Genomic DNA, 14,341 nt, shown 5'->3' with positions numbered 1-14,341 from the left:
TGTGCAGGAAATTCAGGTCGCAGCGAGTTTGGTGCGGGTGGACCGTGCACTGACTCACATCACACTCACTGCTGCTCACAGATAGAAAGGAATAGCAACACTAAACCGGTCAGTGCCAGGATATTCACTGCTTCTGTGCAATAGCAATTCAAGTTCCCCTTCATGTGCAAACCAACAAATCCTACACCACGGTTTACAGGAGATTAAAGTGGTATCGTTTAATTTGAAATTAACCGATAGATTCGCTCCAACCTAACATAGTAAATATCCTTAAAAATTCGAAATAAGTACATCTAAGAACCACATAAATTTCAAATAATGTATCTTGTCTAGAATTCAGGTAATACTGAGAAAATCTGCAGTTAGTTCATGAAATCCCTGAAAGCTGTGAGATGTTAATGATGAATATTAGGCCTGAATATGAATTTTGATCGGTGTGTGCAGGTTCCAATTTTACGAGTATTTTCAAGACCATTTTCTGCTTTTTCCTCTCCAATTTCGTTTCTCGATTCAGTCCTTATGGGGATATCACCGGCGAGGCCTGCAGTTTTGCGCGCTCTCCTTGTCTTTGATAAGGTGCTGGGGAGTCACCATCCCGAACTGCTGCAGTCTTTGGCAAGTTGATACACCCAAGGTAGGGGGAGGACTGGCAACATTCTCCTCCCTGTGCCAGTGAAGGAATTGCGGGATAATTTCAAGTCAGTTGGCGTGTGACTTGGAGGGGAATTCGCAGGAGGTGTAACTGCTGGCCTTGATCTATTTGGAAATCATGACCTATAGAGCGAAAGAAAGTTATTACGATGTATCTTGTCAATACTGCTGCTGTGGTAGAATGTGTAAGTTGTGGGTGGTCTACCCATCAAGTGAGCTGCTTTGTCCTGGATGGTATTGAGTTGAATGTGCTTTATGTGCTTAGTTGAGCTGCACCTACACATCTAGTGGACTGGCCTTCGGGCGTCAGCAGGTCAGTTATTCCCCGCAGGCTGTTCTACCCCCACTCTGGTTTTTGCAGTCATAGCATTTAGATGATGAGTACAGTTCAGTTTTTGGTCAATGGTAAACCCGATCCCCTCCCCCACCCCGACAGTATTTCTGTCGCGATAAGCTTCCCAGATGACCCCGACAAAAAGGAATCAATTTGTTTTTGGAACAAACCAAACAGAAAAAGAAAGAAACTACTTCCTGCAAGATGCAAATGAGATTAGAAATCAAAACCTAAGCTTTCCGGGGTTAATGAAACTGGTTGTCATCGAATAAGATTCCACTTTAAATCGTTTACTGTACTAGTCAAACTAAAATTAACAGTTTCAGAAGGAACTAAGGCACGGTGGTCAATATGAGCTATACAGGAAATATCAGCTATGACACCAATATGTCCTAGATTTATGAGGCAGTCCACACTTCAGATATAGCACTAATCTGAACCATCAAGAATCTCAAAGTAGTGAATCACAACAAGTTGACTTCTGGCTCCCTTTGTTTCTAGCATTTAGTCGAATCCCCAGCAAACAGCAGCACCAAACCAATCGGAGTTCCATGGGTACAACACTGAGCAAAATAGTTCATGTCTGTGGCAACACTTCAACTTTACTTATAGTGGTCTTGATGGGGGTAGACCCATCAACATCGACTTCAAGTAAAAGAAGCAGCTGCAGCAACTGTCAGTTTTCCCAATCCCAATTCCTGAATGCACCCTCCCTCTTCTCTAATTTGACTAACCAACACTTCTGGCCTCAGCATCTAAGCTCAGATGTGTCCTGGTCCTATTATCGTAATTGACGGCAACCAGTTTCATTTTCCAAAGAAACCTTAGGTTTTGATTGCTAATCTCATTTGCATATTGCAGGAAGTTGTTTCTTTTTCAGTTTGGTTTGTCACAAAAACAAATCATAAAATCTTAGATTCCATCACACTGTTCAGAGAGCAAATTGTCCCAATTTTTATCTCAGTTCCTTTCTTCTGCCTCCTCAAAATGACATTGATTTCTAAATTAAACCTGTTTTTCTTGGAAAGAGAACATGACAATACAACGAGGAACAGGACTATAAAGTCACATTTTAATTATAATTTCAGTGAAAGACGGTCATTTCGTTTTTTTTCCTGGATTTCCACCGGCTCTCTCCTAAAGGTGCGTTGAGGAATGTTTAAACACACATTTCTTGCCATCGATCAGGCCCGTAAAAACGATTCTCCCCACAATGTCTGGAGTAACATTAATCTGTTGGTGACAAAGAGTAGTTTGCCTGCATCAGTTTGCAATATATCAAATGGACGGTGTCAAAAGAGATTCTGAGATCTTTAAAGTCTCGTGTCACACGCTACGATATAGTGACGATAGCATAACAATGCCTCCTAAAGATATACGAATATACTGACCATGAAACAGCCCCCTTGTTCCAAACACGAAATTATCCTAAACAAATAAACATTGTTGTACAAAGCCAACTGTTCTCAGTTTGATCATTATGCAAACAGTTAAAACAGACTTTTCAAGATGAGCAATTCAATTTTTGGTACAGTACAGTATTACTCAATAAAGACACATCCATGAATATTCAATTAAACCAGAAAAATGCTGGAGAAACTCAGCAATCCTGGTAGCATTTGTGGAGAGAGAAATAAAATTAAAGTTTCGGATCCAAGTGACTGATCTTCAAAACCCATACTCAATTAATACACAAGTTCTGTGCGTCCAAATAACAATTTAAACTTCGATATAGCTCTGAGAAACGTTTCCTCTTATAAGACCCAATCATTATCAAGGGAGCATAGATTCAAGGTAAAGGGGGTTTGGGAGGGATTTAAGGAAGAATATTTTCACCCAACATGTGGTGGGTATCTGGAATACATTACCTGGAGGGCTGGTAGAGGCAAGTACCATCACAAAATTTAACAAGTATCCAATAATAAGATCATAAGTAGGAACAGGCCATTCCTCCCCTCAAACCAAATGTTGCTGTCATTCAACATTACCACATAATCATATTATCCAAGTTTTCTTTACCACTGTCTTCACACATGATTGATGTGCTGTAGATCAGTTTGAGTTAGCCTCTGTTCCTTAATGGTGTAATACCATGATCAGTAATAACTTTGCATTATCTGGGCTGGTTACATATTCTAGAAACCTTTGTGGTTATCCAAGTACTTGTATTTGTATTTCTAAGTTGGACTCTGTCCAGTGCTCAGTTGTGGTAGCTCTCTTATTGCTCATTTGAGACGTGTCTCTTCTATTCCCGATTGCCTCTGAAAAAAAAATCTTGTGTCTGGGAATGGCTTGACAATTGGTTGCTGGGCAAGTTCATTCACACTGGCATTTGAGCCTAAGTTGTATTAAAGTTGTAATGAAATTGCTACTTTAACAAGGTTATGTGTCCTTGGCTGTTTTTATTTCAGAAAGGTCGTAAACAACACAGACTCTGAAAAGTCTGGGGCTGAAGGGTTTTAGGGACAATTGATAATAGCTAACAAATATTGCCCCAGGCAGAAGTCTTTCAAGTTTTTTTTAATTAAAAAGACTTGTACAAAGAAAGGGGAGTGGCCAGTTCTCCCAGATCAGCTTTTCTCTGGTTTGGTTTTTCAGCGGTCGTGTGGAAAAAGCCTCAGAACCCAGAGAAGCAGGTCTGGGCTGATACTCTCTCTCTGACTTCTCTCCAGTAAGGACCTGTGTTTGATTTTATCTTTTGTGCCAAGGGACGTATCATGGGGATTGTTGCAAGTATTTGGAACAGCATCATTTAATTGGGATGATCTGTTGGTTTTTTGGAGGTTAAGTTATTCGGTATTCTGTTTTCTGTTGTTTGTGTTGCATTCAGTAATCTTGTTGTTGCAGGTAAAACAATGCACAAATTCAAATTTAGCAGTAAATCAGATACAGTTTATTTAACAAGAGCTTTGGGAGCAACGAGGTCATCCCAAATGTAGGTTTTGACCAAGCTATCTCTCCAATTACAAAATTCAAAGCCCTTTATATCTTTGAGTTACAGCAAAGCATTTTCGGTCTGCTGAAACTGCAGCAACTGGTTGTTTTGAGTTTGTGGTTTTATTTGGTAATGGTCATACCTCCATTTTTGTCTGCTCCTGGAGCAGTCAGCACTTTAGCAATGACTTAGCACAAATTGCACAAAATTTAGTCAACAATCCCAGCATGCTCTACTTCAGTTTAAATAAATTCTGTTTTGTTTAAAACTAAGTGATTTGACCAATGGCATTTCTTCTGGAATATCCACTTTACACCTGCTTAAACCAACTAGCAAAGTTAGGGGCTGGGCCACCTTCTTGAAATGTTTTGAGGCATCTGGCCTGGTCCATAACAAAGTTGGGAAATCCTTTTCCATTGGGGGTGGTGTTGCGCAAAACTACAGCCATGCAAAAATTTTGCTCTGCAGGATGGAGATATTTTTGAAGATTCTCTCTCCCGCTGGGTTGTATATTTGTCCACCACTATTACCAATTGGATGTGGCAGGACTGCAAGGCTTAGATCTGATTTGTTGGTTGAGCAATTGCTTAGCTGTTTTGCTGTTAAGACGTTAGACACACAAGTGGTTCTATTTTTGTAGCTTCACCAGGTTAGTGCCTCATTTTTAGATATGCTTATATATGCTTTCTGGGTTTTTTTTCTAGCATATCCTCCTGCACTCTTTATTGAACAAAGGCTGATTCCCTGGCTTCATGTTTTCAAGATTCAGTCACTTGCAGGCAGCAGAGATAAATACTGCCATTTCTTTCACCACACAAGTATTAACATTTCATTAACCAATGTGGAGCTTGACCTCATGGATACTATTATTATGTTCCATTGCATCACGCTGCAGTTGAGTTTCGACATTTCAATTTTATCACAGACACCAATATTCCCTGTGCTCTATCACTTAACAAGTTGATTAACAATCTCATACTGATGGACTAGAAAATACACACTGTTCAGAATATCTTTGAAAGCTGTTGTTCAAGGTGAGGCCAGTACCTTAATACACACAGTTTGTGGCTCGGGTGCTCGTTGTTGTGGTTCTGTTCGCTGAGCTGCGTCTGCAACACAAATTCCCAGCTCGGCAAACAGAACCACAACAATCACATGGCATAATGATACATATATTATCATTAGCTCTCTATAAGTATATGCTTGACTAATCGTGAACAAATCCAATATTACAACAAGGAGAAATTGCCCAAGACCTTGAAGACAGCAAGAAACCCACTTTAGGTAACATTTACTCTCAGTATTAAAATTATTCAGAGTCGGCTTCATTGATTTGTTAACCCATGAAGCTAACTCCATAAATCAATTATTATGTAAAAATAATGGTAAGGTATTTGATGTGTTACAATGTAAAATGTGGGAGCTGCTGTATGCCAGTGTGATTCAAGGTAAACAGCAGTGACTTTCTGCAGCAGCATGAACTTTAATTCTTAAAGTTTACAAACAGGAGGCTGAGTGGCAGACACTGTAACATGTCAGGGAGAAGGAAAGCTAACTGGGATTGTCATAACAGGAGGTGGTCCCACTCCTTAGGACAGTTTCTTCTAATTTGCTCAGTGTTCAGGGACAGGAAGGTGTGACTGTGACAGCTACTCCAAAGGATTGTAGGAGCCTCAGTCTTTGTGATTGTCCAACATGTTTGAGATTTTCTCAGCTTATACAGATGAGAGTGAGGGCCATATAGTGGATGAGTCATCCAATCATAGCACCATGCTACTTGACTGGGGAGAGCAAGAAGCAACATGCCAGAAGTAGGTGAGGGGGACATTGACATTGTTCTCAGGGCTGGGAAGAAACTTAGAGTTGTCGTTAAGCTGGAAAGTTGATTTGCAGATGTTTCATTCCCAGTCTAAGTGACATCCTCAGTGTTTTGGAGCCTCCTGTGAAGTGCTGCTATACTGTATCTTCTGGAATTTATTTGGTTCCATTCCTGCTGCTTCCGGTTGCCAGTTCCAGTTAGTCGTTATAGTATGTAGGGTCTAGGTGTGTGTGCTTGTTGATGGAATCCTTCAATGAGAGCTTCTAGAAGGATGGCACTCATCCACTGACTCCATCAACAAGCATATAAACCTAGACCCAATGTACTGGCCACTACAATGAACAACTGGAAACCAAAGCACTGAAGATGTCATTTTGACAGGGGATGAAACATCAGCAACTCAACTTCTCAGCTCGGTGCACATACCCACAACTGCAATGGCACTGAAGCCACAAAACTTTAAGCAAACCTGGAACTTAGAGTAGAGTGGGACAGTGCAGTTATTGTGGCCCATGTAGGTACTACAATATGGGTTTGGCAAGGAAGGAGATGCTGCTTAGTCCAAATGAGGAGCTAGCCTTCAAATTACAAAGCAGAACCTCGAAAGTGATAATCTCTGCATTATTACTCAAGTGTATGCAAATTAACATAGGGAAATAAGATTTTGGAAATGATTCGTGATGGTATGAGAGAAGTGGGTTCTGGGTTTGTGGGGTACTGGTTTTGATACTGACGAAAGTTACAATCTGCATACACCTGAACCATGCTGGGACAGGTTCTAGCAAGGAGTGTAACAGGGAAAATAATGGCAGGAATTCACTTGTGAAAGTGGTTTATAGGTCCCCTAACACAAACCATCTGGTAGGACAGAATATAAAAGGTACAACAATAATCATGGGGGATTTTAATCTATATGTAGAGTGAAAATTCAGATAGGCAAAGGTAGGTTCAATGTGGAGCTGGTACAATGGTTTGAGGATTATTTCTTGGAACAGTATATTTTAGATCCAACTGGAGAGAAACTATAGTAAACTTGATAATACGCAAAGAAATAAGATTACTTAATAGCTTCATAGTGAAGGCACCCCGAGGTAACAGCAATCAACTTAATTGAATTTTACATTTGGTTTGAGGTATAGGAGGGTAGATCTATTTTAATAATATTTTAAACTAAACTGGCAAATTTGATTAAGGTATGCAGTAGCAGGCAGTTAAGGGTATATTTCAGAATAAACAAAGTAAACACATTCCAACAGGAAAGGAAAATCCAAGAGGGGACTGCATGAAAACAGACCCTTCAGTGCAAGACATCTGTGCCAAACAGACATCCAATCTGACCTAGTCCCATTTGCCAGTATTTGGCCCATATCCCTCTAAGCACTTCCTATTCATATACCCATCCTTTTAACTGTTGTAATTGTACTCCCCTCCATGACTTCCTCTTGTAGCTCATTCCAGATGTGAACCACACTCTGTTTGAAAAAGCTCACCTCCGATCCTTTTTAAAGCTTTCCCCTCTCACATTAAACCTATGTCCTCCAGTTTTGGACTCTCCTATCTGGAAAAAAAACCTTGGCTATTCACCCTAACCAGGATCTTAATAATTTTATAAACCACTGTAACATCACCCCTCAGTAGCTAACATTCCAGGGAAAAAAGCCCCAGCCTATTGAACTTCTTCCTGTAGCTCAAACCCTCCAGTCTCAGCAATATGCCTGTAAGTCTTTCTTGCACCCGTTCAAGATTAGCAACATCTGGATGTAGGTTCGCTTGTTGAGCTGGAAGATTCACTCCCAGACATTTCATCACCCTACTAGGTAACATCTTCAGTGATTAAAGATGGGGCGAAGGAGAAGGAATTGTGAATATGGGATGGCATTTTTACAGGGGGCAGGGTGGGAGGTGTAATCTAGGGAGCTGTGGGAGTCAGTCGGTTTATAGTAAATGTCCGTGTTGAGTCGGTCGTCCGAGATAGAAATGGAGAGGTCTAGGAAAGGGAGGGAGGAGTCTGAGATGGTCCAGGTAAATTTGAAGTCAGGGTGGAAGGTGTTAGTAAAGTGCATGAACTGTTCAACCTCATTGTAGGACCACGAGGTAGTGCCGATACAGTCATCGATGTAGCGGAGGAAAAGGTGGGGGGTGGTGCCAGTGTAGCTGCGGAAGATGGACTGTTCCACATATCCAACGAAGAAGCAGGCATAGCTGGGGCCCATGTGGGTGCCCATGGCTACTCCTTTGGTTTGGAGGAAGTGGGAGGATTGAAAGCGAAGTTGTTCAGAGTGAGGACCAGTTCAGTCAGTCGAAGGAGGGTGTCAGTGGAAGGGTACTGGTTGGTTCAGCGGGAAAGGAAGAAGCGGGGGGCTTTGAGTCCTTCATGATGGGGGATGGAGGTGTACAGGGACTGGATGTCCATGGTGAAGATAAGGCCGGGGAAGCGAAAATCATGGAGGAGGTGGAGGGCGTGGGTGGGGAGTTCTTGGACTAAGGGGGACAGGACCGTGTCAAGGTATGCAGAAAAGAGTTCGGTGGGGCAGGAGCAGGCTGAGACCATGGGTCGGCCGGGGCAGTCAGGTTTGTGGATTTTGGGCAGGAGGTAGAAATGGCTGGCGCAGGGTTCTGGGACTATGAGGTTGGAGGCGGTGAATGGGAGAGCCCCTGAGGTGATGAGATTATGGATGGTCTGGGAGATGATGGTTTGGTGGTGGGAGGTGGGGTCATGGTCAAGGGGGCAGTAGGAGGAGGTATCCGCGAGCTGACGTTTAGCCTCAGCAATATAAAGATCCCTCCCCACTCCTATCAGCGTTCCGGAAAGACCACTCCCTCCGCGACTCCCTCGTCAGATTCACACCCCCCACCAACCCAACCTCCACTCCCGGCACCTTCCCCTTCAACTGCAAGAAATGCAAAACTTGCACCCACACCTCCCCCCTCACTTCCCTCCAAGGCCCCAAGAGATCCTTCCATATCCATCAGAAATTCACCTGCACCTCCACACAAATCATTTATTGCATCCGCTGCACCCGAAGTAGCCTCCTATACATTGGAGAGACAGGCCGCCTACTTGCGGAATGTTTCAGAGAACACCTCTGGGACACCTGCACCAACCAACCCAACTGCCCCATGGTTGAACATTTTAACTCCCCCTCCCACCCCACCAAGGACATGCAGGTCGACCTCCCCCATCGCCAAACCATAGCAACACGACGCCTGGAGGAAGAGCGCCTCATCTTCCGCCTAGGAACCCTCCAACCACAAGGGATGAATGCAGATTTCTCCAGCTTTCTCATTTCCCCTCCCCCCACCTTTTCTCAGTCCCAACCCTCAGAGTCAGCACCGCCTTCTTGACCTGCACTCTTCTTCCCGACCTCTCCGCCCTCACCCCCTCTCCGGCCTATCACCCTCACCTTACCCTCCTTCCACCTATTGTATTCCCAATGCCCCTCCCCCAAGTCCCTCCTCCCTACCTTTTATCTTAGCCTGCTTGGCACACCCTCCTCATTCCTGAAGAAAGGCTTATGCCCGAAACATCGATACTCCTGCTCCTTTGATGCTGCCTGACCTGCTGTGCTTTTCCAGCAACACATTTTTAAGCTCTGATCTCCAGCATCTGCAGTCCTCACTTTCTCCTAACATCTCCAGTGGGCCTCAGGTGAAGCACTGTATATGATTTCTGCTTTCTATTTATATGTTTGGGTTTCTTTGGGCTGTTATTTCCTGTGGTGAAGTCATTTCCTGTGGATTTCACCAGTTTCCTCATTTCCCCTCCCCCATCACCTTGGCCTCCAACTTGGCATTGCCCTTTTGACCTATCCATCGTCTTTCCCATCTATCTTACAATTTACCAGGGAGGGGGTACTGAGGAAATCTTTGGAGTTGCAGGCTCAGTGTCCTTGAGTCTTGATAGACATATCCAGAATGTGGGAGAATTGTGGAAGCCATTTTGTCACATATTAATGTGTGGAAACCATTTTGCCTTACATAGATAGACAGCTTGTTTCCATGCCTGCCTGAGATGGTTGGCCTTGCAGCTGTGCAGACACCTGATAAACAAATTCATCCCTTTGCATGAAGCCATTCTTCTCTTTGCAAGGATCTGTTATATACTAACACCTGCTTATCAGCTATTAACTGACACGGTCCAGACGCTACCTGACTGGAGCTAATGCTGAGCAAGTTGCCTTATGCCTACCCATTATTCTGTAATTAACAGTCTGCTAACTGGGCAGCACGGCGGCACAGTGGTTAGCACTGCTTCCTCACAGCGCCAGAGACCCGCGTTCAATTCCCACCTGAGGTGTCTAACTGTGTGGAGTTTGCACATTCTCCCTGTGTCTGCGTGGGTTTCCTGCGGCCCAGTAAGTCTACACCGACCCTCCAAAGAATTACCCACTCCGACCCTACATTTATCACTAACTAATGCACCTAACACTATTGGAAATTTAGCATGGCCAATTCACCTAACCTGCACATCCTTTGATTGTGGGAGGAAACCCACGCAGACACGAGGAGAATGTGCAAACTCCGTACAGTCACCCAAGGCCAGGTCATTGGCGTTGTGAGGCAGCAGTGCTAACCACTGAGCCACTGTGCCGCCCGTTAATAAGTAATAACATTTCAAACCAATATGACTCTTTTACAGATCTATTTTTATAAATCACATTGGAATAATTATGGATTTCACATTTTCACGCATTATACTTTACTTGCCAAATTATTGCTCAGTCTCTCTATATCTTTTTGTAGCCTACATATGTTCAATTGAAAACTCATTTTCCAACTGGTTTTGTGCCATCCTCAAACTTAACCATATCACCATCCAAGCTATTTATATACATTGTAAACAGTTGAGTCCCAGCACTGATCCCAATGGTATGCTGCTCACTACAACTTACCTCAAAAAAATCTGTTTATGACTACGTTGTGGTTTCCATACCAATGTGTAACCCCTTGCACTATGAACTTTATTTTCCAAAATACCATCTGATAATCTAAATGCAATGCATCAAACAATTTCCCTTTATCCACAGCAAATTTAATTTCTTAAAATTATTCCAAATAATTTGGTTAACATGATTTCCTTCCACAAACTGATGTTCACTCTGTTCAATTGCCTCAATGATTTGTACTGCTTTGCTGTAGTGTCATTAATAATAGTTTCTTACATTATCCCAATGACAGATGTTAGGCTAATCTGGCCTGTAGTTCATGATCTTTGTCTCCCCCTCCTGAATAAAGGTGTTACATTTGCTATTTTCCAACCCAACAGAATGTTCTCTGAATCTCAAGAAGTTTGGTTAATTAAAACCATTATCAACTATCTCACTTGCCACTTCTTCTAAGACTCTGTGTTTGGGAAGAAGTAAGTTATTAGTCAGTGATAAATATAGGGTCGGGGAATGGGTCTGAGTGGGTTACTCTTTGGAGGGTCGGTATAGACTTGTTGGGCCGAAGGGCCTGTTTCTGTAGGGAATCTAATCTAGTCACTTCTCTCCATAGATGCTGCCAGGCCTGCTGTGTTTCTCATATACTCTTTCGTTGTTCATAATAAAACTGGATATTGTCTAACTGATGAGAAACTTCAGAGCTCTGAGATGAAAACGGATCTGAGTGATATAAGTAACTAGGAAAGCTAACACAGCTGTTGTTTATTGCAAGGGGGATTGAATGCAGATTTAGGGTGGCCCTGATTCAGTTTTATATAGAATTGGTGAAACCATACTGAAAAGTACTGTGTATAGTGTCATGGCGGCACGGTGGCACAGTGGTTAGCACTGCTGCCTTGCAGCGCCGGAGACCCGGGTTCAATTCCCGCCTCAGGCGACTGACTGTGTGGAGTTTGCACATTCTCCCCGTGTTTGCGTGGGTTTCCTCCCACAGTCCAAAGATGTGCAGGTTAGGTGAATTGGCCATGCTAAATTGCCCGTAGTGTTAGGTAAGGGGTAGATGTAGATATAGATGTAGGGGTATGGGTGGGTTACGCTTCGGCGGGGCGGTGTGGACTTGTTGGGCCGAAGGGCCTGTTTCCACACTGTAAGTAATCTAATCTAATCTAGTATTAACCTCCTTGTTGAAGGAAGGACGGAAGGATGTAAATTTGTTGAAAATATTCAGATTTTTTATCAGACTCATCCCTTAAATGTGTAGGTTGTTTTAGTTGAGAGGTTAAATAGGCTAAATGCATATTCACTGGAATTTAGAAGAGTAAGAGGTGACTTTCTTGAAATATACAATCCTGACAGGAATCTACAACTAGGCACCAATGTTAAAATAAGGAGTCACACTTACAGGTGGAGATTAAGAAAAATACTTTCTCACAAAGGGTTGAGAATCTTTGGAATTCTTATCATCCATTGGTGGTGGAAGCAGAATCTTTGAATATTTTAATTTCAGAGATAGGTAAATTCTTGAAAAGCAAAGGGGTGGAATTGCTATTGGCATGGGCATGTTAGTGAAGTAATCAGACCAGCCACAATCTTATTGAACGGCAGAGCATGTTCTCAGGATCCAGGGGCCTGCACCTAATTTGTATGTTGATACATTGGTACTGTTTCCAGGTCAAGGATCACCAAGTCTCTTAGACCAATATTTTCATGAAAATTACATTTGATACTTTTGCAATTAATACAAACTCTTTAAAGTTCTTTCAAACATTGTTCAATAAAATTACAGATTCCATAGATCTTTTAAAATTGTAAATCTTCCTTGCTTCTAGGTCAAAGCCTTTCATACAATTCTATGCCTTTTTCGGGTGCTTTTGCTGCAAAGATCCCCTGTAGCTGTTTGAAAGGAGCCTGACCTGTAGAAAGCTCAACACGATGATAACCTTCACAAAAATTGTTTTGGTGCACGTGTATAAGTGGACAGTTATGTAATGTCTAACATACATTATGAGCAGCTTCCTGTGTCTCTAGTTTTAGGTCCATTACCATTTTTAAATAGAAGGAATTGTGATATTATACCTGTATTTCATCTGCCTGAACTTTATGAGCAAAGTTTGAGATGTCTGTACTTCACCAAAGAGATTGTAACTGATATCTGCCAACAGTTGCAGCCACAAAACTTTCACAGCAGGGCAAGGTCGTATTGTAACTATTCTGGTTAAATAGTTGGCAGTGTGTGTAAGCTAAGAATTGTGTTTGAGATGTGCAATGGTGCTAAGAATGTGAGGGTGAGATGAAATGTAAATATAAATTATTGGTGAGCGATGGGGGCATGGACAATTGTATCAGAATAAAATCACTGATGCTGAAACTTTTCTCAGATCATTAAATGCATTTTAGCACAGTACGGAGGTCATTAGGCTTGAGTTCTGCTATTGACCTCCATTGTTATCTGATCCCAACTGCCTTCTCATCTTGTGTCTGGAATTCTTCCTGCTCCTTCTGAGGAACGCTCAGTGATGGATCACAAAACTGGGATGCCCATTCCCTTTTTTCATTTGCTGTTTTCTTTCCCCCAGTTGACAATTAGAAATAACACCCAACTCCTGTTCAAGTCACAATGCACTTCTCCTTTAAGTAATGCAAGTCATTCATGATACTTTGAACCAGAGGACACAGCTTAAAAATACAGGGTAGACCATTTAGGACAGAGATGAGGAGAAACTTCTTCACCCAGAGAGTGGTGGCTGTGTGGAATGCTCTGCCCCAGAGGGCAGTGGAGGCCCAGTTTCTGAATTCATTTAAGAAGGAATTGGATAGAGCTCTCAAGGATAGTGGAATCAAGGGTTATGGAGATAAGGCAGGAACAGGATACTGATTAAGGATGATCAGCCATGATCATATTGAATGGTGGTGCAGGCTCGAAGGACAGAATGACCTACTCCTGCACCTATTGTCTATTGTCTCTCAATGTACATGCTAGCTATATGCTCACATCTTTGATGTTGGCATGCTGCCTACGTTTTGACTCAAAGACAGGTGAATCACACATTGCAATCCCATCAAACCCATATTTTGGGAAGAAACTGAAGATTTCAAGGAAAGGTTTCACTGAAAGGCAACCCAATTAATAAATAATCATGTCAAGGTATCTTTCTGAATGTTTAAAAAGTAATATATTAGTTTCCATTCTGTCAATTCATCATTTTACATAAAACAATTTAGTGGGAAAAATAGCAGATCGTACATTTTTACTAATAGTTGACTAATCTGTTCCAAAATACCACCTGCTCATCTGAACCTGCTTACTGATTTTAAACATTTTAAATAGAATTGCACAGCATCATGGGTGTTGTTTGAGGGGCTTCAAGTATAAAGTTTGGTAACACGTTTTTTTTCTTCACTCATTGAGGGCATGTGACCTTATTGGCTGAACCAGCATTTATTGCCCATCCCTAGTTGCCCACAAGATGGTGGTAGTGATCTGCCTTCTTGAACTGCTGCAGTCCACTTAGTGTAGGTGCACTCACAATGACATTAGAGAGATCCAGGATTTTGACCCAGTGGTATTGAAAGAAAGATATCTTTTCAAGTTAGGATGCCAAGCCTTGGAAGGAAACTTGCATGTGGTGGTGTTTTGCTGCCCTTGTCCTTCTAGTTGGTTAGTTTATAGTATGAAAGGCACTATTTAAGGAGCCAATGTAGATTTCTGAAGTACATCT

Source organism: Chiloscyllium punctatum, chromosome 15 (assembly GCF_047496795.1).
Source record: "Chiloscyllium punctatum isolate Juve2018m chromosome 15, sChiPun1.3, whole genome shotgun sequence".
NCBI classification, from domain to species: Eukaryota; Metazoa; Chordata; class Chondrichthyes; order Orectolobiformes; family Hemiscylliidae; genus Chiloscyllium; species Chiloscyllium punctatum.
The sequence above is the reverse complement of the archived record's forward strand: the minus strand, read 5'-3'. Positions refer to the sequence as shown.